Source organism: Scyliorhinus torazame, chromosome 8 (assembly GCF_047496885.1).
Source record: "Scyliorhinus torazame isolate Kashiwa2021f chromosome 8, sScyTor2.1, whole genome shotgun sequence".
NCBI lineage: Eukaryota > Metazoa > Chordata > Chondrichthyes > Carcharhiniformes > Scyliorhinidae > Scyliorhinus > Scyliorhinus torazame.
Genome location: NC_092714.1, coordinates 199,963,307 through 199,990,424, shown reverse-complemented (window position 1 = coordinate 199,990,424; position 27,118 = coordinate 199,963,307).

Below are 27,118 nucleotides of genomic sequence, written 5' to 3'. Positions count from 1 at the left end.
TTGGCGAGTCGGTGCATGACACGCTGCAAGAGGGGGTCTTTGGCTGTCTCCTCGCGGAAACGAACCACCTTCTCATCAGACGGCGGGAGGGTGCTAGCACACAGATGCACCTGTGATTCAATCTGCCGCATGATTTCCAGCAGTTCACTAGGCAATGTGATGGAGCGGGACAATGCATCAGCGATGATTAGCTCCTTGCCAGGCGTGTACACTAAGTCAAAGTCGTACCTTCTGTGTTTCAGGAGGATGCACTGCAACTGAGGCGTCATGTCGTTCAGGTCCTTGTGGATAATGTGGACCAGAGGCCTACGATCCGTCTTGACAGTGAATGTCGGCAGGCCGTAGACATAGTCGTGAAACTTGAGAATGCCAGTGAGAAGACCCAGGCATTCCTTCGCTATTTGCGCTAACCTTGTTTCGGTGGGTGTCATGGCCCTCGATGCGTAGGCTACCGGTGCCCAGGATGAAGTGTCATCATGTTGAAGCAGCACCACACCGATGCCATCCTGGCTTGCATTTGTCAAGATCTTCGTCTCCCTGCCTGGGTCGAAAAATGACAAGACTGGTGCAGTGGTGAGCTTGGCTTTCAGCTCCAACCCATCTGCCTGAAGTGCTGCCTTCCACTCAAATGCAGCGGACTTTTTCACCAGGTATCGTAGGGCCGTGGTGTGTGAGGCCAGGTTTGGGATGAACTTGCCCAGAGAACTGACCATGCCCAGAAAGCACAAAACCGCCTTCTTGTCTTCAGCGACCTTCATGGCTTTGATGGCCTTGATCTTGTCTGTGTCCGGGTGCACGCTCTGCTGAGAGACCTCGGAACTTGAGTGTCGACATGCCAAAGCAACATTTGGACCTGTTCAGCATCAGGCCATTGGCATGGACACGGCGGAATACCTGCTGGAGACGGGAAACATGCTCTTCAGGGGTAATGGACCATTTGATGGCATCGTCCACGTACACACGAACCCCTTCAATGCCCTCCATCATCTGCTCCATAATGCAATGGATGATCTCTGATGCCGAGACAATGCCAAATGGCATGCGATTATAGCAGTACCAGCCAAACGGTGTGTTGAAAGTGCAGACCCTTCTGCTGGACTCATCCAGCTCGATTTGCCAAAATCCATGTGACGCACCTAACTTGGTGAAAAAACGTGCGTGTGCCATCTCACTGGTGAGTTCCTCCCGCTTCGGGATGGGGTAGTGTTCACGCATTATATTCTTATTGAGATCCTGGGGATCAATGCAGATGCGCAGATCTCCTGAATGCTTTCTAACACATACCATCGAGCTGACCCAGTCAGTCGGTTCGTTTACCTTGGAAATGATGCCCTGGTGCTGAACATCCTTGAGCTGTGCCTTCAGGCACTCCCTCAGAGGAGCCGGGACCCGGCATGGTGAGTGGACCACTGGCTTGGCATCAGGTCATAGCAGAATCTTGTATCGATATGGCAGCGTGCCCATCCCGTCGAACACATCCGGATACTGAGCGAGGATGTCGTCAATGCCGGCCTGAAGATCCACATTGGAGGATGTTGTTGTGTAAACCCGCTGCATGAGGTTCAGCTGCCTGCAGGCATGCGCGCCAAGTAGGGATGCCCTGTCTGGCTTGACAGTTTCAAAACGTAACCGTGACTGGGTGTTCCGGTTGGAGACGAGTGGATGGCAGGATCCCAGTGCCGTGATGGCATTTCTGTTGTAGTCCAGGAGCCTGCAGGCTGCCGGAAGGACCTTGGGGGGCTTCTTGTGCGTTTGAAATCTGCCTGTGAGAGGAGGTTGGCAGAAGCACCTGTGTCCAGCTTAAACTGGATGGGGCAGTGGTTGACCTGCATCACCGCACGCCATTCGTTGGCAGAATCCACAGCGAGGATGGATTGAGTTTGTGATGAGTTGGATGTGGCATATTCACATTTGGTAATGATGCCCACACAGTAGGCAGTGTCCAAGCATTCTTCCTCTGGATCCGTTCTGCTGCCAGGATCAGAATCCTGCAATCGTTGTTGCACACTCTGAACGTGCCGTCGTCGGAACTGGGAGCGCTGCCCCTTGACTGGTGGTGCAGACCTGCACAAGGTTGCATAGTGTCCAGGCGTCTCGCAGTTTAAACATCGCCTGCCTCTTGCAGGACAGTGTTTCTTTAAGTAGACGTTGCCGCAGTTCGAGCACGTCATGATGTCCACGTCCCGATGCCCCATGCGTCGTCGCACATGCGCGCAGTGCGGGTGTCGGCCGCTTCATTATCCTGTTTGCATCACGCATGTGTGAGGCCCGGGAAAAGCGCACAAAATGGCCGCTTTCATCAATGCTGAGGCGCTGCATCCGGGAGATGGCCTGCACACTCTCTGCCTCGTGGAATGCAAGTTTCTCATTTTCAGCCGATTTGTACTGGGCATAGCGAGTTTTGGCGTGCTCATGCACTGTGCATGTTTCAATCGCGACTGGCAGGGTCATATGCTTGATTTTGAGTAGCTGCTCTCTCAGGGGATCAGAGTGAACTCCAAAAATGATTTGGTCTCTGATCATGGAGTAAGCAATATCACCAAAGTCTATCACAGCGCTACCAGGCGGAGGTTAGTTAAGAAGGAGTTGAAAGTTTCATCTTTACCTTGTAGACGCTATGTGAATATGTAGCGCTCGAAGATTTCATTGGTGTCCACTTCACAGTGACTGTCAAACTTGTCCAGGATGGTCTGAAACTTTGTCTTGTCCTGGCCTTCGGTGAAGTGAAAAGAGTTGAAGAGTTTGATGGCTTGATCACCCGCTATTGAGAGGAGAAGCGCGATCTTCCTTGCATCAGACGCACCCACGAGGTCTGAAGCTTCGATGTTCAGCAGAAACTTTTGCTTGAATGTCTGCCAGTTGGCACTGAGATTGCCGATGGTTCTGAACTGGTGAGGAGCCTGAATCTTCTCCATGGTGCCGGGATACATTCGCTGGTCGTCACGGAACGGACTGAGGTAAACCACCTAGATGAAGCAGTCTCCTGGTAGCATGTTGTGTTATGTACTCTGGGATAACACAATAACTGGATGCAGCTTTAACCAAAAGATACTCCAGACCTTGAAGTTAGTTCAATCTGATTTATTGAACCAATAGCACAGTTAGCACAGTTCTCTGTGAGTTCGACTCTCTGCTAACCTCAGTGTGGTTACTCTGTCTGACTGAACCAGACTAGCTCTTAATCACGTGCTGGAGATGTGATATTCTACATACACCCTGATTCACTCTGTAGATGTTCGTCAGTGGAAAGAGGCGGAGTGTGAGTGCCTCCTGCCTTTTATAGTGAGATACCACCCCTGAGTGTCCTGCCTGCTCATTGGTCATGTCTTGTTCTCTGTGTTCATTAGCTGCCTGTCTGTGCCTGTCTTTATATCATTATCTGCATGTCTGCATATCATGACAATGCCCACATTCCACGAATGAATAACACATTTATTCACCCATTTGCTCACTTGTGCACCCGCGCACTCGTACACACCCATTCTCGCTCGCTCACACACTCTCACTCACTCTAAATCATCCACAGCCTTGATTAAAACATGGACAAAAGAGCTGAATGCCAGAGATGAGGTGACTGCCCTTGACATCAAGGCAGTATTTGACCGAGTGTGGCATCAAGGAGACTTAGCTAAACTGGAGTCAATGGGAATCAGGAGGAGTACTCTCTGCTGGTTGGAGTCATACCTGGCACAGAGGAAGATGGTCGTGATGGTTGGAGGCCAATCACCTCAGCTCCAGGACATCATTGCGGGAGTTCCTCAGGGTAATGTCCTAGGCCCAGCCATCTTCAGATGCTTCATCAATGACCTCCCTTCCATCATATGGTCAGAAGTGGTGATGTTTGCAGATGACTGCACAATGTTCAGCACCATTTGTGACTCCTCCGATAATGAAGCAGTCCATATCCAACTGCAGCAAGGCCTGGACAATATCCAGGTTTGGGCTGACAATTGACAAGTTATATTCGCGCTACGCAAGTGCGAGACAATGACCATCTCTTATAAGCAAGGATCTAACCACCACCCCTTGACATTCAATGGCATTACCATCACTGAATCCCCCACAATCAACATCCTGGCGTTTACAATTGATCAGAAACTGAACTGGACTAGCCATAGTAATACTGTGGCTAGCAGGGCAGGTCAAAGGCTATGGCGAGTAACTCACCTGCTGACCCACCAAAATCTGTACACCAACTACAAGTAATGGAATACCCTCCACTTGCCTGGGTGAGTGCAGCTCCAACAACACTCAAGAAGCTCGACAGCATCCAGGATAAAGCAGCCCGCTTCATTGCTCCCCCTTCCCGAACAGGCACCAGAATGTGGCGACTAGGGGCTTTTCACAGTAAGTTCATTTGAAGCCTACTTGTGACAATAAGCGAGTTTTGTTTCATTCATTCATTTCCACAAGCATTCAAAGCCTCCCCCACCGACAAACATGGTAGCCGTAAGTGCCATCTACAAGATGCACTGCAGTAACTTGCCACGATTTCTTAGACAACACCTTCCAAACCCACGACCACTACCATCTAGAGCAGCAGATACCGGGGAACTCCCACCTGGTAGTCCAACTCCAAGTCACTCGCTACCCTGACTTGGAAAAGTATCTCTGTTCTTTCACCATCGCTGGGGCAACATTCTGAAACTCAGTGGGTGTACCTGCACCTCAAGGACTGCAGACGTTCAAGAAGGCAAATCACCCCCACCTTCTGAAGGGCAACTAGGGATGGGCAATAAATGCTGGTCTAACCAGCGAAGCCACATCCCGTAAATTAATTTTAAAAACTCGCTCACTAGCTCCACCCGAACAAAGCAGCTGATGTAGTAAAAATGGACTGTGCTCATCTTTGCCAGTGCTCATGTGGATGGGTGCAATGGAGTACCGCTGCTACAACCGGGGCTGGAAGACCAGGCTTGCAAGATGCTAAAAGGTCAGGGCTCAGTTATCTTTGTAGTCAGTATGAATATCCGCAGCAAGGCTAGAAAATATGCATCAAAGTACTCTCTCCACATATACTGCTAGACCTGCGAAGATTTTTCTTATTTCAGAGTTTCAACATCTGCAGTACTTTGCTTTTTTTAAATTAAAACTTGTTCAATAAACATCTTGAGCCTGAATTGCACACAAGTTATTGTTGAAGGATTAGCGACCCTCTTGTTGCCACAGTAACTAGGGTATATTTATCGGCTTACAACAGCAATAAAATACATTCTTCATTGGAAATGGCCTCTTTTGTCTTAATGCGATGGAAAACCAGAGAAATCAATAACAGAAGTAATTGTGCTGGGTAAATGGATGTTTGTTATTCATGTAGACATTTAACATCACAAGTTGTGTTCTGGGACCCATAGCCTAAGTGCTAAAGATAATTTTCTTCGTACTGAATTAAGCCTCCATGAGGAAAAGGCCTGAAAGCTACATTTTTTTTTAATACATTTTACATTCAGAGCATTTTCGGTTTTTGAGCAGCCGAAAGGTGAAAATTATTCTTTTCACTTTGTTCTGGACAAGATAGTATTGAACTTTGTATCGCCACATTGTGCAGGAATCCAAATCCAAACATTGTTGGCTGGATTCTCTGCTGCATCAGGACTTCGCGACCGGCGATGGGCGATAGAGAATCCAGCGGCAGGCACCGATTCCGTTCCGAAACTTTGATCCCCCACTGGCATCGGGATCGACGTATCAACAGGCCAGGCACTATATTCTCCGCTCCTCTGGACCGAAAATCACTCAGGCGAGAATTGGTGCCACCCCCATTCCCACCGGACAGCCTCCACTGCCATCAGACCACCCCACAAACCAGAGACCCCCTAATCAAAACAACCCCGAACAGAGCCCCCTAAATAAAGAGACCTTCACAGGAGACCCCATAATTTAAGAGACCCCCACCAGAGACCCCTGACTGGAAGCCCCCAGATGAGAGACCCCTCAACGATGGACACACATGGTCATGGTTGATGCACATTAAAATTGTCTGGAGGTTGCGATCATGCAATCGACAAATACGAAACAGACCATAGAAAAGTATTTGGAGGATTTTGGTGACCTGCACAACTCATGGACGATAATGGTATTCAGATCACATCAGCCAAATTTGAGCACTACCTGAAGGAGTGTGGCATCCGCCATATCAACTCTGCCCCTTATCATCCAGCTACCAATGGTTTAGCTGAATGTTTCATACAATTGCTCAAGCTTGCAGTGAATGTTTCGAGGAGTAAAGGCTCCCTACCAAAAGGTGTCAATTGCTTTCTCATGACATACAGAAACACTACGCATTCAGCAACACAAAGCTAACTGGCGAAACAGATGTTCAAAAGGAAAGTACGCACACAGTTCGGCCTTTTGACTCCCCCTTCAACTTCAGAGATAGTCAAGCAACAACATCAGGTGCAAGCGGCTAGAAGGGAAACAACATTCCAAAAGCAGAGTCTTTGAACTAGGAAACATTCTCTTGTGAGAAATTAGACCTCAGGCAAAAAATGGACTCCAGCAATTGTATTAGCCAAAACGGGTCTGATTTCATAAATACTACAATCTGACGACGAACGAATTTGGCATCAGCACGGTGGCCAATTCTTGTCTGCAGGTAGTGAGAGCACAGAACCTGTACCAAATGCTTTCACCACAGAAAATATGGACAGTGACATGCCTGAATTGAGGACTACGACTGTCGAAATTAAGGAACTTGTAATGACAGGATCATCCACACGACCAGAGACAGTTCCTGAGTTGGTTTCGCCAGATGTAACAATTATCAGTTGTTAATTATCAGGAAGACACTCCTCGTACCCCTCAGAGCCAAGTTCCTGGACGTCGTGTTCTGCCAAAGCGTCCACCCAAGACCCTGTCTTACTAATGTACATATATATCCGTAACGTAACAATGTTTGTTATGGCATAATGCGTTATATTATGTCAAAGTGTTTGATTATGTAAAAATGCCACGGGCACTAGAGGCGTAAAGAGGGAGCGGTGCTATGTATCAGAGTAACACCATTGGTTGGTGTAATGTTACGTAATGTTATGACATCATTGGAGCGTTTTGCAGGCTTTTGTAGAATTCACCATTGTACCCTGTTTGAGCAGCATCTTGTAAATAAACCCCTTGCACTATGTATTAAAAAATTGATGGGTGCCCCCTCTGATTCTTTCTCTTTGCGGCAAAAAACAAGGAATATAACTGTTATATTTTAAATAATGACTTATCTAAAATATATATATTACTCTTGAATCCACCAGGATGATAAAATGACCAATAGACTTCTTGTTGAAAGATGAACTATTTAATGAGTAATAAAATAATAAACTGTGAGTCTTTTTACTCAATACAAAACTAACAATAAAGAAATTAAGAATTAAAGTACAATAGAGATAACTATATAACAATACACTATTATAACAAACTAGTTCTAACTTCTCTCTCTCTAGCTATTCTATGTCTTGCTTGTTCACTGTTTTGAATCATATCATCATGATCATCTGACTCAGAAAAGGCAGGAAACCAGTTCTTATAGTATCTGACTGTGAGCCTCTAGTGTTGAAATGACTGTACTACATTTCCATACATTGATCATGTATATTGATATCTGTATATCACTACATCCCCTTTTCTTTTCGGAGGAACATAGGCCCCCCCTGGAATTAGCCCGCCCGCCGATCGGTCGCCCCCGATCATGGGCCTCGCCACCGTGGAGGCCCCCTCCGGAGTCGGATCCCCCCTCCCCCCCACCAGGATGAGCCCTGCAGCTAGAACGCCGAGGTGGCGCCGGGTAGGAACACACACAAACGACATCGGAGGGACTCGGCTGAACCTGGCGGGCACTCGGCCCATCGACCGCGGAGAAATTCCAGGGGGGCCGCATTCAGCGGCCCCCGACCGGCACCACGGCGATCACGCCAGCGCCATTGCCGCTGATTCTCCAGTCACCAGAGAATCGGCATCGCGGCATTCGCGCCGCCCCAGCCAATTCTCCAAATCGGCGCGGGATCAGAGAATCCCGCCCCATACCATTCATGACTTGAGAAACAAGGGCCATTGTCAGGCATTATGATACTGGGAATACCATGTCTGGCAAAAATCTCCTTGAATGCCGTTATGACATTGTTGGATGTGATGTCGTTCAGTTTCACTATCTCAGGAAAATTGGAAAAATAGTCAATGACTACAAGATAGTCTTTTCCAAAAAAGTGAAAAAGATCAGCACCAACCTTGATCCATGGTGATGTTATTAGATCATGTGGTTGCAGTGGTTCTTTGCATTGTTGACTTTGATGGTATTGACATGTTGAACACGACAAGATCATGTTCGCAATATCATTGTTGATACCAGGCCAATAGATAGACTATCTGGCTCGTCTTCTACATTTCTCAATGCCTAGATGACAGACATGTAATCTCGACAGCATTTCAAAACGCATGTTTTGTGGAATTACAATGCGATCTTGTCTCAGCAGTATACCATCTACAATAATCAGTTCTGACTGAATGGATTGATATTGCGGACAATTGCCTTTGGGCCATCCTTCTTGAAGCTGTTTCATAACTTTCATCAATGTGGTATCTTTCTGTGTTTCAATGTGAATTTGATGAAATTTGATACAGGTAGTAATTCTTTGAATAGCTGCAAATGTGAATCAACATCATTGATGGATTCTTCTTGGAGAATGTCTGTGTTGACTGACCTAGATAAAGTATCAGCAATTACTAATGCTTTACCTGGCGTATACTTCAGTGTAAACTGTATCTTCTCAATTTCGTTATTAAACATTGAAGCCTGGGAGTCATGTCATTTAAGTTTTGTTCTATGATGTGTACTAATGGACGATGGTCAGTTTCCACTGTGAATTTGGGGAGACCATGGGCATCATTTTCCGACCCCCCAGCGGGTCGAGAATAGCCATTGGCCGCCGTGAATCCCGCCCCTGCCGGTTGTCGAAGTCTCCGGTACCGGATATTCGGCGGAGGCGGGAATCGGGCCGCGCTGGTTGGCGGGCCCCCCCGCTGGATTCTACGGCCCGGATGGGCCGAAGTCCCGCCGATAAATTGCCTGTCCCGCCGGCGTAAATTAAAGTACCTATTTACCGGCGGGACAAGGCGGCGTGGGTAGGCTCCGGGGTCCTGGGGGGGGGCGCGGGGCGATCTGACCCCGGGGGGTGCCCCCACGGTGGCCTGGCCCGCGATCAGGGCCCACCGATCCGCGGGCGGGTCTGTGCCGTGGGGGCACTCTTTCCCTTCCGCCTCCGCAACGGTCTCCACCATGGCAGAGGCGGAAGAGACTCTCCCCACTGCGCATGCGCGGGAAACTGTCAGTGGCCGCTGACGCTCCCGTGCATGCACCGCCCCGACATGTCATTTCCGCGCCAGCTGGCGGGGCAACAAAGGCCGTTTCCGCCAGCTGGCGGGGCGGAAATCCCTCTGGTGTCGGCCTAGCCCCTCAATGTTGGGGCTTGGCCCCCAATGATGCGGAGCATTCCACACCTTTGGGGCGGCGCGATGCCCGTCTGATTGGCGCCGTTTTGGGCGCCAGCCGGCGGACATCGCGCCGTTTGGGGAGAATTTTGTCCCATATATGTAGTCGTGGAATTTGGAAACCCCCGTGACTAACCCTATACACACTTTTTCGATTTGGGCGTACCTTCACTCAGTGTCAGTCATTGATCTTAACAGATAGGCAATAGGAACCCAATTAGCAAAACGGTCTTGTTGCAGTAAAACAGCACTAAAGCCATTTTTACTTGCATCAGTTGAAACTTTGGTTGGTTTTGTAGGATCAAAGAATGATAAGCATGGAGCTGTATCAATTGTTGTTTCAAATCAGTCCATTCTGCAGTATGTTTGTCAGTCCAGATGAATTCTGTGTTCTTTCTTATCAATTGACGTAGAGCAGTTGTTCTCGCGGATAGATTTGAAATTAACTTACCTAGAAAGTTGACAAATCTGAGAAAGCATAAGACAGCCTTCTTATCTTTGGAAATTTGCATTGCCTTGATAGTCTGCACTTTGTCTTGATCTGGTTTAATGCCTTCAGCCATTATCTTGTCACCTTGGAAGGCTAAAGATGAGGCCCCAAACATGCACTTGGCCTTGTTTAACTTTAAACCATAGTTGGCAATTCTTTGGAAAACCTCCTGAAGACGCTTGATATGCTCTTCAGATGTTGTTGACCAGACGATTATGTCGTCAACATAAACCCAAACTCCTTCAATGTCCTCGGTCATCTGTTCCATTGTTCTGTGAAAAATTTCTGAAGCAGATATAATACCAGAAGGCATCCTATTGAAACAGTACCTTCCAAAAGGTGTATCAAAAGTACAAAGAAGTTTGCTGGAGTCTTCTATCTGCATCAGAGAGTTTACCCAGTCAGTAGGTTGAGTAACCTCAGAGATTATTCCTTGAGTTTGAAGTCTTGATAATTCAGCTTTCAGTCGATCTTTAAGTGAGCAGGAACACGTGTAGATGGATGGATCACCGATTTGGTATCCTTTTTCAGTTGTATTTTGTACTGAAAAGGTAACGTGCCCATACCTTGAAAAACATTTGGGCATTACTGTAAGAGTTTCTGAACATCATCATTGAGTGCACTTGATTGACAGGTATTCATGAAGATTCTCTGTATGAGTTGCAATTCTTTGCATGCTTGTGCTCCAAGTAATGATGAACGAGTATCATTGACAATCTCGAACCTTACTCGTTGTTGAATGTTTCTGTTTGTGACACTTAGGTAGCAGGATCCATGTGAAAAAATGGGGTTGCCATTGTAATCACGCAATGAGCATTCTGGAGGAATCATTTCAGAATGACTTTTGATCTTGGACAGGTCCTTGGAATTCAAAAGATTCGCAGAAGCTCAGGAATCCAATTTAAAAGTGATTGGAATAGTGTTAACATGCACAGTAGTCATCCATTCATTGCATACTATGTTGACTTTTTGTTCTTCCATTGCTTGAAGATTTTTCTCATACTCTCGATGAGGTAACTTAATTGTTTTAAGATGATCCTTGCTTGCTTGTAGACCATGCTTAATGGACGAATCAACTACACAAACAAAGAAAGAATTTTCTAATGAGAAAATATTGTCATCTTCCGTGAAATCTTCTTGAGTGTGGATTTCTTCTGTTTTGTCCACAGCCTCGTACTTTGTGATACTTTTTGTGCATGGGAGGAATGTATTTAGCAGTTGATTGACACTGTGAAGCATAATGGTTGAGTTTCTGACATTTTAAACATTGTTTGTCAAAAGCTGGACAATTCCCCTTTAAGTGGGCATCACCACATCTGTGACACATAATTACATTGTCGTCATGACGTAATTGTGACGTACACGCATGCGCAGACTTCTTCTTGAATATCTCGCATTTTGGTGCGTAGTGCGCATGAGCAGGGCTCGAAAATGCTTGCAGAGGATAGCTGCCTTTCTTCACAGATTTCTGCTTTGCTTGCGACACCATTTTAATTTTCTCTGCCTCGTGGTAGAGATTTGCGCTTTTTTCCTTTGGATAAAATGCTAGATACTGGCTTCTGGTCTGTTCTGTTGCTATACATTTGTCAATCGCGATTTGTAGAGTTAAATCATTTTGACGAATTAAGCTTCTCTGATATTCTCATCAAGTATACCATATACTATTTGGTCTCTTATAAGTGAATCATGCAGATTTTCATAGTTACACGTTTTAGATAAGAGCTTGGGATCTGTGATAACATTATTCACAGGTTCACCAGTTTTTTGAATTCTCCGATGAAATTTCAGTCGCTCTAAAATCTCATTTGGCTGCATTTTACAATGTTCATCAAACTTCGCTATCACTTGATCAAATTTGGTTTTATCTTCATCGGCACTAAAATGAAATGAGGTGAATATTTTGATTACTTACTGGCCTGCAAGGGATAGATATAACGCAATCCTTCTAGCTTCTGGTGCTGCGCGTAAATCACTAACTTCTAGGTAAAGTTGAAATTGCTGCTTGAACAACTTCCAATTTAAATTTAAATTACCAGTGGTCTTTAGATGTCTTAGTGCTTGAACTTGGTCCATTGATAGGTCGATTGCATCAAAGTTTTAAAAGTTGCGATGATTGCTATAGTCGAATAGTTGAATCCGTTTGTGCTTTATTCTTTCTTCTTTTTTATGCTAAATCTTTGTTAGTCTTTCTTAAAAGATTTATAACTTGCTGGTACCATGTTATATTTTAAATAATGACTTATCTAAAATACATATATTATTGTTGAATCCACCAGGATGATAAAATGCCCAATAGTCTTCTTGTTGAAAGATGAACTATTTAATGAGTAATAGAATAATAAACTGAGTCCTTTTACTCAATATTAAACTAACAATAAAGAATTAAAGTACGATACAGAGAACTATATAACTATACACTATTATAACGAAGTAGTTCTAACTTCTCTCACTCTAGCTATTCTATGTCTTGCTTGTTCATTGTTCTGAATCACATCATTGATTTGTTATGTTGTAGGTGTAACATAAGCGGCTTCCTTGTGGTGCACTTGACAAAGGAAGGTTCAGACGTGGACATAACTTCAACACGTTTATTAAACTATTTACACTTCTATTACTCGGGTTCGACACTACTGCTAATCCTACTATAGCTACCCAGACTGACTAACCAGTTACTGCAATCAACGTGGTGGGTATAATATTGAATCAACCCTGTCTCTGAACTCACTGACTGTCTCCACTGGAAAGAGGCTGATCATGTGTGTGGTGTCCTTTATATATGGTTGGTGCAATGCCCCCCTGTGGTCATGTCACCTCCTTGTGTATCGTTAATGTCCATTGGTCGCGTCCTATCTAACTTATCTATTGGTTGAGTGTGTGTGTGTGATGTTTCTAGTGCTCCCTATAGTGTCTAGCTAGCCTACATGCATTCACATTGATACACATCACCACAATCATCATGATCATCTGACTTATAATAGGCGGGAAACCAGTTCTTATAGTATCTGACTCTGAGCCATCTAGTATTGAAATGACTGTACCACATTTACATACATTGATCATGTATATTGACATCTGAATATCACTAAAATAACAACCATTGTCATGGACAATCTGCTCCGGTGTTCCAAATCTTGCAAATACTTTGTTTAGTTTTTCAGTGGACTGCTCAGTTGTCATTGACTTTATTATTGACTTCTGCCTATTTCAAGTGCACGTCCTTAATCACTAAGAACATAGGCTAGATTCTCCGTTTTGGAGACTAAGTCCCCACGCCGGCGTATAAACGGTGGTCTTTTATGCCAGGAACTCTGGCACAAAATGGCCACCGATTCACCATTTTGCTGGAAGCTAGCAGGGAGGCAGCATAGAGCTTGCAACTCTAGCTGCCGATACGGCCCTGTGCAATTCCGGTTCCGTGACCACGCATGCGCATGGCGGCAGCCTGCAGCAGCTGCGCCGCACTCCATGGCGGACTCAGCAGGCGGACCCGTACCTCAAAAGTAGTGCCCCCCTTCGGCCGCTTGTGTGACCCAAACCACCCACCCACAGTGCCCCCAGCCCCGAATGAATCCCCCTGCCCGTGGATCGGCCTTCTCCAGCAGCCCCCTGTGTCCGCAGCCGCCACGCAAGGTTCCCGGACGGTGTGAGCACACTTAATCCATGCCGTCGGGAACTTGGCTGGTCAGGGGTGGAGCATCGTGGGGCAGGCCTCAGGCAATGGCCTGAGGCTGTGGACAATCGGCATGGCATACTCCTAGAGTACGCTACTTTTCAGGGGTCAGAGAATATAAAAACCGGCGCCACTCCCGATAAGGGCGTCAAAATGGCTTCTCCGCCCTGTCGCCGAACACGATTTTGATGTCGGGGAGCGGAAAATACAGCCCCATGTGTCCCTCCAGTGGACAGTATAATAGATGTGCCTTCTCTGCCATGGCTGTTTCGGCAATTCCCATGGATGTAATGGTTTTACAGGTAGAGTGTTCCTTAGATTTGTCCAAGATTGGCATTGTGCAATTTTCTCATCAATTTGAGCAATTAATCCTGGACACCAAAAATAACTGTGTACTAATTCCTTCATCCTTACCAAACAAGATGCCCCATGCAGTTAATCAAGGACTCGACAACATGAGCATGGAATAATCATATGGATCCCCTGTTTTAAACTCCATTCTATACTTTCAATTCAAGTCTTCATGTGAAGAAAGGCTTGAGGCCTAGATTTTTCTTATGAATGTCTGACAGCATTCCCTTATGGACCAAGTCCATCACTTTCCCCATCATTGGATCGGTTCTTGCATATCAGTGAACTTGAGACGATCACAGGCACGCTATCTACAAGTGAGAAATAAAAAATATTGACAACATTTTCTTCTGGGTCATGCTTGGCAAACATGATAAAACACCAGCATTTGCGTGCTGCTCAGGCTTGCGATACTGGATATCGTAAGCATGTGCCGCTAATATCAATGACCATCCTTGCAATCCACTAGCTGTCAAAGAAGGTATATCTTTATACGGCCCGAAGATTGTAGCTAAGAGTTGATGATCTGTCAAAAGGAAAAAGTAATGTCCATAAAGGGTATGGTGAAACCATCTTATACCAAAAATGATGCTCAAAGCTTCTTTTTCTTGCTGAGCGTAATTCATTTCTGCGATACTAAGAGTAGATAAAGCAAATCGGTCATCCTCTCCTGAAAGCCTACTGTGCGGAATGACTGCACCAAAACCATAGGGTGAGGCATTGCAAACTAATAGCAACTTTGTTTTTGAATTATAAAGTAACAACCAGTTCTGATTTCAGTAAAGTTTCTTTCAATTCATTGTCTGCATTTTCACCATCTTCTGACCAGTGCCATGCCTGTTTGACACATAGCAATATGTTTAAAGTCTTCAATTGTGTTGTTAAATTCAGCACAAATTTACCATAATAATTGATCAATCCTAAAAACGACATTAACTGTGTCACATTTTGAGAACGTGGTTTCGAAGATTGCTGACATTTTCTTTGGTTCTTTGTGTAAACCATCATTGTCCATAATATGACCAAGATAATTTTAGGGTGAGTTGAAAATTCACACTTTTCCTTCTTAACTCTCAGTTGTGACTCTGCATATGCTTCAGGGTAGCTTCCAAATTTTCCAAGTGTTCCTGATCACTTGAACCAGTGGTGAGTGTGTCAATTAAACAACATTGCACTCCATTAAAACCACTTATAATTTGATCAATGGATCTTTGAAAAGGAACAGGCACAGATGTTATTCCGAAAGGAACTCTTCTGATCTTTGCGCGTCATGATGTTAAGTAATGGATGTAATTTGGCATCCACATTCATCTGTAGATATGCCTGTGAAAGATCAATTTTACTGAAATTTTGTCCTCCAGAAAGTCCAGGAAACAAGTCTTCAATCAGAAGCTGTGGATAATGACCTTCACACAAAACTGGGTTTTAGTAGTTTTAAAATCACCACAAATTCTCACTGAGCCATCCATTTATAATACAGGAACGATTGGTGTCACCCAGTCATGTGTAGCATCAGGTTCAATGGCTCCTGTCCTTACTAACCTTTCTAGGTCTTCTTCAACTTTAGGTCGAATGGCATATGGTACAGTTATAGCATTGAGACATTTGGGTGTGGCTTGATTTTTAGATGCAGCTCAACTCCAAACATAGAGCCCAGTGAACCTTCGAGCACCATCTTATACTTCTTCAGAAGTTGTTGCAAATTGCTCCTTGAATCCATCAATTGATTGACTGTTTTCCAGTTATGCCTAATCTTAACCAACAGGAAAGTTTCTTCCGACAATGTGAAGAGGCAACTTTGCCGTCTGCCCATTTGCTTTTACTTTCACCACATTGCATCTTTTAATGGCACAACCTCTTTAGTATATGTCCTTAGGATCATATTTGATGGTTTTAAAGGCAGATGCCTCAGCGTTTGATGATACATTGTCTCAGGTATTAGCGATACTGCTGCACCTATACTGTTTTAATTTTAATTTCATGATCTTCAGGTTTGGATATGCCCAAAATTGTTGTTGAGTTCCCTGCATTGACAAAACACCTAGCTTTAGCTCTTGCAGTAGTTCAGTTTTGACGCCTTTTGAGTTATCATGAGCTTCATCCATTAATTTGTAGACTGTTTACTTCTATTCTTCGTCTTGCACCTTCTTGGTGTAGGAGACGTTTTCTGAGCCCAACAGACTTCGGCAATGTGACCCTTCTTGCCACAGTTCTTTAATGTATTCTATTTACTCCAGCATTCCCCGCTGAGTGTCCAACTTGGGTACAACGGCAACATAGATGCACCTTTTCAGTCTTCTTCCTTGAGGTATTCAGTTTGTGGATCATTGCTTCAGCCCCTGTCTGTGAGGTTTCTCTCGTTGAAAGCTGCAGAGATGTGGCAAATTCCGTAGCAGCTTTTAGACTTAACTCACAGGAAAATAATACGCTTTATTGTCACAAGTAGGCTTCCATGAACACTGCAATTGTCATGTGAGAGTGCCTTTAAGAAATGGATGTTTAAGCAATGTACCTTTAAGAAATGGAGCTGATCATATTACTGAAGTGATGTCAGAGGGTGGGGGGAGCTGAGCTCACTTGTGCTTTTTGGTTTCCGTTTGAGAAGGCAGCTGGGAGTGTGGGTGTGTTTTGCTGAGAGCTGCAGGAAGAAACACAGAGCTGGTCTGTTGATGTCTGCAATCCAAAGACTATAAATATATTGAACGTAACATAATGTGTTATCATTTTTGAAGATTTGAAGTCTTTTAGATGTTTAAAGGAACAGTTTGAAGGATTATTTGGTGTTGTAGTCTTTTGGGGTTATCGTTGAACTAATGGGTGTTAAGATATTCAATGTTTGTTTTAAAAGATTAACTTGAGTTCATAGAATAAACATTGTTTTGTTTTAAAAACAATTTGTCCATAATTACTGTATCACACCTGAAGAGTACGCCGTGTGCTTCCCACACCACAATGTATTAAAAGTTGTCGGTCGGTTGAACTCCATGAAACACTTTGGGGTTCTGTAACCCCCCCCCAGAACAATTGGGGACTCGAGGGGGATAAAAGTCTATCTATAGGATTGGCTTTGTGAACTTAAAGACAGTGAGGGGTGAGCATATTGTGGTTGCTTTTCAGGTGTGGTAGTTTAGTTTAAGTGGGGAGTGTGTTGTGAACAATGGCTCTTTCAGAGGCTCTGAAATTTTTGGGGGTGGAGACGGTGACACGCAGCACCTTACGGACAGAGACTAAAAGCAGACTGTTAGATTTGGCAAAAACATTGCAGTTAACATTACCTGACAAAATGCGAAAGGGTGAAGTAATTATGGCGGTGGTTAAGCATTTAAATTTGGCAGAGATACAGTTTGATTCATTGGAAATGGCAAAAAATTCAGTTGCAAATTAAACAAATGGAACATGAGAAAGAATTAAAGCAGCTTGAATACGAAAGAGGTAGAGAGGAAAAAGAAAGAGAGAGAGAGGAAAACGAAAGAGAGAGAGAGGAAAAAGAAAGAGAGAGAGAGGAAAAAGAAAAGGAGAGAGAAGAAATGAGAAAAGAAAGAATAGCCCAAGCAGAACAAAAAGAAAGAGAAAGGGAAATACAGATGAGGGAAAAAGATAAAGAGAGAGAGTTTGAACTTCAGAGAATGGCCATGAAACATGACAGTCAGTTAAAATTGACAGATGTAAAGCGAAACGTACAGGTGGGTGATAGTGATGAGGATAGTGAGAAAGAGCGTCAAAGTCGAAGGTTTGGTGTGGATCTATTTAAATATGTCCAAGCATTGCCAGGGTTTGACGAGAAGGAGGTAGAAGCCTTTTTCATTTCATTTGAGAAAGTAGCTAAACAAATGAAATGGCCACAGGACATGTGGGTATTACTGATTCAAACAAAGCTGGTAGGTAGAGCTAGTGACGTGTTTGCATCACTACCGGAGGAGGTATCTGGGATGTATGAGGAGGTGAAAAATTCCATCTTAGTGCATATGAACTAGTGCCTGAAGCCTCCAGACAAAGGTTTAGAAATTTAAGAAAAGAATTTTGTCAAACATACATGGAATTTGAAAGTCTCAAACTGAGTAATTTTGATAGGTGGATAAGGGCTTTGAAAATAGATCAAACGTGTGAAGCGCTCAGAGAAATTAAACTTTTGGAGGAGTTTAAAAATTCAATTCCTGATGTAGTGAGAACTCATGTGGAAGAGCAGAGGGTTAAAACTGCGACGTTAGCAGCAGAAATGGCAGATGATTATGAATTATTTCATAAATCAAAGCTTGGTTTCTGACATCAGTTTCAGCCGGTGAGGGATAGAAACTGGGGACATGAGAAATACTCAAGTGGTAAAGGTAAAGGTGATCTGATGGGAGATAATGAGGAGAGTGTACCTCAGATTTAAAAAGAGGTCCAGGGGGGTGGAACAGAAATGAAAAGTTTCAAACGTTTTCACTGTAGTACACTACGCCATGTAAAGTCAGTGTTGGTGGTTGAAGAAAAACACTGGGAAGGCTGATGTGGTAAAACAGGATAAGACAGTGGGGTTTGTTAGAATGACAAAGGAAATCCCAAGTGAAGCGAAGGAGGTGCAAAAGATTGTCCAGCCTGATCAAGAGGTGATTGATAAGAAGGTGCCAGATCTCTTTAAAGAATTTATTTGTGTGGGTAAAGTTTACTCATGTGTATCAGGAGGAGCAGGTAAAGAAGTCATAATTTTAAGAGATTTCGGAGCTAGTCAATCTTTAATGGTAAGAGATGAGGAATTATGTACTTTGGGAAGAATGTTGCCAGAAAAGGTGGTAATATGTGGAATTCAGGGTGAGAGGAGTTGCATTCCATTATATAAGGTAAGGTTGGAAAATCAAGTGAAGAGTGGTGAAGTGGTAGTAGGAGAAATAGATAAACTATCATGTCCAGGAATACAGTTTATCGTGGGTAATGATATAGCTGGATCGCAGGTGGGAGGGATGACTACTGTGGTTGATAAGCCAGTGGAAAATCAGACAACTGAAGTGTTGAAGGACGAATATCCTGGGATTTTTCCAGCTTGTGTAGTAACAAGGTCACAAAGTCACAAGTTAAGGCAAGAGGAGAAACCAAAGAGTGAAGATGAAGTTGAAGTGCAATTGTCAGAAACAATTTTTGATCAGATGGTTGAAAAAGAACACGACCAGGTGGAGGATGAGGCAGATATTTTTAGTTCAGGAAAATTGGCGGAGTTACAACAGAAAGATGTAGAAATAAAATGGATATATCAGAAAGCATATACGGAAGAAGAATCTGAGAGTATACCAGAGTGTTATTACCGTAAAAGTGATGTCTTGATGAGAAAATGGAGACCTTTACATATGCAGGCGGATGAAAAGTGAGCAGACGTTCATCAAGAAGTATTTCCGGTAGGGTATAGAGAGGAGGTGTTGCGAGTGGCACATGAGGTACCAGTGGGAGGTTATTTGGGGATGAGGAAAACTCAAGCTAAAATCCAGAAACATTTTTATTGGCCTGGATGGACTACATAAAGATGTAGTTAAATTTTGTCATCATGTCACACATTTCAAGTGACAGGGAAACCTCAAGCAGTGATAAAACCAGAGCCTTTAATACCCATTCCAGCATTTTAGGAATGTTTTACAAGGGTCCTAATTGATTGTGTAGGACCGCTTCCGAAAACAAAAAGTGGGAATCAATACCTTTTGACTATCATGAAAGTGTCTACTAAGTTTCCAGAGGCCATTCCAGTATGTAATATTACAGCTAAAAAGATTGTGGAGGAGTTACTTAAGTTCTTTACTAGATTTGGTCTACCCACAGAAATTCAATCGGATCAAGGATCAAATTTGACCTCAAAGTTATTCAAAGGAGTTATGGATAGTTTAGGAATAAAACAATTTAAATCAACTGCGTACCATCCAGAATCACAGGGAGCATTAGAAAGATGGCATCAGACATTAAAGACAATGTTGAGGGGACAGGCCATTCTGGATTTAGTGTTATGTAATGAGCCAGACTTGATTAAAGATCTTAAAGTAAGGGAACACTTAGGAGGCAGTGATCATAATATGGTAGAATTCAATCTCCAATTTGAAAGACAGAAGCTAGAATCAGATGTAAAGGTGTTCCAGTTAAATAAAGGTAACTACAGGGGCATGAGGGAGGAACTGACGAAAATCGACTGGGAGCAGAGCCCAGTGGGAAAGACAGTAGACCAGCAATGGCAGGAGTTTCTGGGAGTAATTGAGGACACAGTACAGAGGTTCATCCCAAAGAAAAGAAAGGTTATCAGAGGGGGGATTAGGCAGCCATGGCTGACAAAGGAAGTTAGGGAATGCATCAAAGCAAAAGAGAAAGCCTATAATGTGGCAAAGAGTAGTGGGAAGTCAGAAGATTGGGAAGGCTACAAAAACAAACAGAGGATAACAAAGAGATAAATAAGGAAAAAGAGGATCAATTATGAAGGTAGGCTAGCCAGTAACATTAGGAATGATAGTAAAAGTTTCTTTAAATACATTAAAAACAAACGAGAGGCAAAAGTAGACATTGGGCCGCTCCAAAATGACGCTGGTAATCTAGTGATGGGAGACAAGGAAATAGCTGAGGAACTAAATAAGTACTTTACGTCAGTCTTCACAGTAGAAGACATGTGTAATATCCCAACAATTCAGGAGAGTCAAGAGGCAGAGTTGAATATGGTAGCCATCACAAAGGATAAAGTGCTAGAGAAACTAAGAGGTCTAAAACTTGATAAATCTCCGGGCCCAGATGGGCTACATCCTAGAGTTCTAAAGGAGATAGCTGAAGAAATAGTGGAGGCGTTAGTTATGATCTTTCAAAAGTCACTGGAGTCAGGGAAAGTCCCAGAGGATTGGAAAATCGCTGTTGTAACCCCCCTGTTCAAGAAGGGAACAAGGAAAAAGATGGAAAATTATAGGCCAATTAGCCTAACCTCGGTTGCTGGCAAGATTCTAGAATCCATTGTTAAGGATGAGATTTCTAAATTCTTGGAAGTGCAGGGTCAGGTTAGGACAAGTCAGCATGGATTTAGTAAGGGGGGGTCATGCCTGACAAACCTGTTAGAGTTCTTTGAAGAGATAACAAATAGGTTAGACCAAGGAGAGCCAATGGATGTTATCTGTCTTGACTTCCAAAAGGCCTTTGATAAGGTGCCTCACGGGAGGCTGCTGAGTAAAATAAGGGCCCATGGTATTCGAGGCAAGGTACGAACATGGATTGATGATTGGCTGTCAGGCAGAAAGCAGAGAGTTGGGATAAAAGGTTCTTTTTCGGAATGGCAACCGGTGACGAGTGGTGTCCCGCAGGGTTCAGTGTTGGGGCCACAGCTGTTCTCTTTATATATTAACGATCTAGATGACGGGACGGGGGGCATTCTGGCTAAGTTTGCTGATGATACAAAGATAGGTGGAGGGGCAGGTAGTATGGAGGAGGTGGGGAGGCTGCAGAAAGATTTAGACAGTTTAGTGGAGTGGTGCAAGAAATGGCTGATGAAATTCAACGTGGGCAAGTGCGAGGTCTTGCACTTTGGAAAAAAGAATAGAGGCATGGACTATTTTCTAAACAGTGACAAAATTCATAATGCTGAAGTGCAAAGGGACTTGGGAGTCCTAGTTTTGGATTCTCTAAAGGTAAACTTGCAGGTTGAGTCCGTAATTAAGAAAGCAAATGCAAAGTTGTCATTTATCTCAAGAGGCTTGGAATATAAAAGCAGGGATGTACTTCTGAAGCTTTATAAAGCATTAGTTCAGCCCCATTTAGAATACTGTGAGCAATTTTGGGACCCACGCCTCACGAAGGACATACTGGCACTGGAGCGGGTCCAGCGGAGATTCACACGGATGATCCCAGGAATGGTAGGCCTGACATATGATGAACGTCTGAGGATCCTGGGATTATATTCATTGGAGGTTAGGAGGTTGAGGGGCGATCTAATAGAAACTCACAAGATAATGAATGGATGTCGGGAAGTTGTTTCCATTAGCAGGGGAGTCTAGGACCCGGGGGCACAGCCTTAGAATAAAAGGGAGTCACTCTAGAACAGAGACGAGGAGAAATTTCTTCAGCCAGAGAGTGGTGGGTCTGTGGAATTCATTGCCACAGAGGGCGGTGGAGGCCGGGACGTTGAGTGTCTTTAAGACAGAAGTTGATAAATTCTTGATTTCTCGAGGAATTAAGGGCTATGGAGAGCGAGCGGGTAAATAGAGTTGAAATCAGCCATGATTGAATGGTGGAGTGGACTCGATGGGCCTAATGGCCTTACTTCCGCTCCTATGTCTTATGGTCTTATTGCCAAGATTATCCAGAGGATTGGGATAAAGGAATTCAATTCGTACTGTTTGCAATTAGGGATGCACGTAATGAGTCAACCAAATTTAGTCCTTTTGAACTAATTTTTGGTCATGAGTTAAGAGTACCGCTTAAATTGATTAGAGAAAAGTTGGTGGATGAGAAATCGGAAATTACACTATTGGATTATGTGCCAAATTTTCGGGAATGATTAAATAGAGCAGGTGAATTGGCTAGACAACTTTTGAAAGTTGCACAAAGTGTGATGAAACAGGTTGTGGACAAGAAGTTCAAAGTTCATAGTTTCGCCAGTGGAGATAAAGTTTTAGTGTTGTTACCAGTGGTCGGTGAACCTTTAAAAGCTAGGTTTTGTGGACTGTATCAGATTGAAAGGAAATTAAGTGAGGTGAATTATGTGGTAAAAGCACCAGATAGAAGGAAGACTCATCGAGTGTGTCGTGTGAATAGGCTTAAAGGGTACTTTGAAAGGGAAGGAGAGAAAAAGGAGGAGGTTTTAATGATTCTAACGCAAAATGACGAACCAAATCCAGATGACTGTGAATTTGACATGCCTCAAATTAAATTGGAAAATGAGAATAGTCTTAAAAACTGGGATAAATTGTTGAGTTATCTCCCAGAAGTAAAACAAACTGACCTGAAAGAGTTATTGATATCACATGGGCAAGTTTGTGGAGATAAATTGGGAAGTACTAAAATGGCTATACTTGATGTAGATGTGGGAAATGCTGTTCCAATCGAACAACATCCATATAGACTTAATCCTTTAAAATTGGCACAGGTTAACAAAGAGATTGAGAGTATGCTTAAAAATTGCATAATTGAAGTGGGTTGCAGCCAATGGAGCTCACCCATAGTGATGCTACCTAAACCAGACGGTACCCAACGGTTGTGTGTGGACTATAGAAAGGTGAATGCAGTTTCAAGAACGGACTCTTATCCTATCTCACGTTTGGAGGATTGCATTGAGCAAGTGGAACAATCTGCTTTTATTTCCAAATTGGATTTACTTAAAGGTTACTGGCAGATACCTTTATCCAAAAGGGCAAAGGAGATTTCAGCTTTTGTGACTCCAGATGGTATATACCAATTCAAAGTTATGCCATTTGGCATGAAAAACGCCCCAGCCACATTTCAACGGTTAACTAATACAGTCGTTTCAGGATTACCCAATTGTGCGGTATACATCGACGATCTGAAAATTTTCAGCGCACCATGGACAGAACATTTAAAACATCTGATGGAGTTATTCGATTGACTTCAGGAAGCGAGTTTGGTGTTAAATCTAGCCAAACGTGAATTTGGAAAAGCCCAAATCACTTTCCTTGAGGAGTTTCCGATCCCCTCAAGACGAAGGGAAATAATGCGATTTCTTGGCATGAGTGGATTTGATCGAACCTTTGTGCAAAAGAATTGCAGCGTAGTTGCTCCACTGATGGACTTGCTGATGAAACGTCAAAAATTTCATTGGACAGCGTACTTTCAACAGGCATTTGACTGCCTGAAAGCTGTGATAACCGATGCTCCTGTATTGGAGAATTGCAAGGGACTCTGTGATCAGATTGAACTGAAGTATCTAACTTTAAAGAGAAATGCCGAGGTGTAGAGGAATGGATGGATTGTGCAGAGACCTTCTTGTTCAAAGAGACTGTCAATCGAGAAGGATTTCGGTTGGAGGAAGAAGAACAAAGAGAAAAAAAATGGACTATATTATTATACCTGGTTGTGTGTGTTGCCTCTTTGCTAGAGCTATTCAATTCATCCTACTTATCAGCTCTTTTCCTGAACGCCTGTAACTTTTACCTTTCAAGTATTTATATAATCCTCTTTTGAATAGCATCATTCAACCTGTTTTCACCATCCTTCCCGATTGCATTCCAGATTATAACAACTCAATATGTTAAAAAAAATCTTTAAATAGCCTCAGATTACTTGCCAATCATCATTAATCTGTATCCTCCGACCCAATCATTCTGCCACTGAAAACATAGAAACTTGGAAACATAGAAAATAGAAGCAGGAGGAGATCATTCAGCACTTCAAGCCTGCTCCGCCATTTATTATGATCATGGCTGATCATCAATTTCAATACCCTGATCCTGTCTTCCTCCCATATCCCTTAATCTTTTGAGTCTCAAGGGCTACATCTAATTTCTTCTTGAAATTACACTATGTTTTGGCCTCAACTACTTTCTGTGGCATCAAATTCCACAGATTCATCACTTTCTGGGTGAAGACATTTGTCCTCAACTCAGTCCTAAAAGGTTTACCCCTTATCATGTGAGAGTACCCTTTAATAAATGGGTGTTTAAGAAATGTACCTTTAAGAAATGGAGCTGCTCGTGTTACTGGAGTGATGTCAGAGTGTGGGTGGAGCTGAGCTCTCCTTCTGGGTTTTTTCAGATTCAGTTTGAGAAATGCTTGGGTGTGTCTGTGAGCTGCACTGCTGTTGATCTATGCCATCCAAAGACTATCTATGGATCATTTGGGTGAACTCAGAATTGTAAAAAAGGTCTCAGTGTTGAATCTCAATCTAATGTGCTCCTGTTTAAAGGTTGTTAAGTCTTTTGGATATTAAAAGGGCAGCTTTTCTGCCTTCCTATTTTTGCTACCGAAATGGATAACCTCACATTTATCCACATTATACTGCAACTGCCATGCATGTGCCCACTCACTCAGCCTGTCCAAATCCTGCTGAAGCATCTCTGCATCATCTTCACAGCTCACCCTTACACCTAACTTTGCATCATCTGCAAACTTGGAGATAATACATTTTGTTCCCTCATTCAAATTATTAATATATAATGTGAACTGTTGGGGTCCATAGATTCCATAGAATTTACAGTGCAGAAGGAGGCCATTTGGCCCATCGAGTCTGCACCGGCCCTTGGAAAGAGCACACTGTTTAACCCCACACTTCCACTCTATCCCTATAACCCAGTAACCCCACCTCATCTTTTTTTTTGGACACTAAGGGCAATTTAGCATGGCCAATCCACCTAACCTGCACATCTTTGGACTGTGGGAGGAAACCGGAGCACCCGGAGGAAACCCACGCAGACAGGGAGGGCGTGCAGACTCCGCACAGACAGTAACCCAGCAGGGTATTGAACCTGGGACCCTGGAGCTGTGAAGCAACTGTGCTAACCACTGTGCTACCGTGCTGGTCTGAGCACAGATCCCTGTGGTACTCCACTCTTCACTGGCTGCCAATCAGAAAAAGACCCATTTATTCCAATGTTTTCTTCCTGTCTGCTAACCAGCTTGCTATCCATCTCAAGACACTACCCGTAATCCCATGCCCTTTAACATTACATATTAATCTGCTATGTGAGACCTTGTCAAAAGTCTTCTGAAAGTCTCAATAAGCCACATCCACCGGTTCTCCCTAGTCAGCTCGACTATTTACATCTTCAAAGAATTCTAGTAGATTTGTCAAGCATGATTTTCCTTTCCATGCTGACGTTGCTCGATTATACCACTGCTGTGCGATGGAATCCTTGATAATTGACTCCAGCAACGTCCCTACTACTGATGTTAGGCTCACTGTTTTCTCTCTACCTCCCTCTTTTGAATAACGGGGTTACATTGCTCCCCTCTAATCTGTAAGAACTATTCCAGAATCCAAAGAATTTTGGAAACTTACCACCAATGGATCTACTATTTCTAAGGCAACTTCTTTAAGCACTTAAGGGTTGAAAATTATAAGGCTCTGGAGTTTTGTCTGCCTTCAATCCCATTAATTTCCCCAAAACCATTTATTTACTAATACTAATTTCCTTCAGCTCCTCAATAAAACTTGTGTTTCTCAGAACTTCCTGTACACTATTCATGTCTTCTTTTGTGGAGACAGAAGCAAAGTACGAATTTAGCTCCTCAGCCATTTCTTTGATACCTTTTATGAATTTCCCTGTTTCTGATTGTAAGGAGCCTAAATTAGTTTTTATTTATTTTTTCTCTCCACATATCTTTGGAAGATTTTGCAGTCAGTTTTTATGTATCTCGCTAGTTTATTTTCAAACTGTATTTTCCTCTTCTTAATCAATCCCTTGGCCAGCCTTTGCTGAATTTCAAACTGTTCCGATCCTCAGGTCTATTGCTTTTTCTTACCTCTTCTTTGAATCTAATATTATCTCTAATTTTCCTAATAAACCAACAATTCCTCCTTATTTACCCCATCAAAACCATCCATGATTTTGAACACCTCCAGTAAAATTTCTCCTGCCTTCAGATCTCTGAGGGGAACAATCCTAACCTCTACAGTCGCCACAAATAACGGAAGTTCCTCATCCCTGGTTAAAATTCTGACAAACGTTTCCTGTACCCTCTCCAAGGTCTTCACTTCCTTCCTAGTTTGTGGTGTTCAGAATTCAATACAGTTCAGCTGAGGCCGAACCAACACTTCATAAATGTTCAGCAAAGCTTTCTTGCTTTTGTACTCTATTCATAGAGTCATAGAATTTACAGTGCAGAGGTTTGGCCCATTGAGTCTGCACCAGCCCTTGGAAAGAGCATCCTACCTAAACCCACACGTCCACCCTATCCCTGTAACTCAGCAACCCCACCTAGCCTTTTTTTTTGGACACTAAGACAAATTAGCATGGCCAATCGACCTAACCTGCACATCTTTGGACTGTGGGAGGAAACTGGAGCACCTGGAGGAAACCCACGCAGACACGGGGAGAACGTGCAGACTCCACACAGGATTGTGACCCAAGTCAGGAACCGGGGACCCTGGAGCTGTGAAGCCACAGTGCTACCAACTGTGCTACCATGCCACCCGTATGCTACCATGCTGCCCTCTGCTACCGTGCTGCCCTATTAATAAAGCTCATCTATTA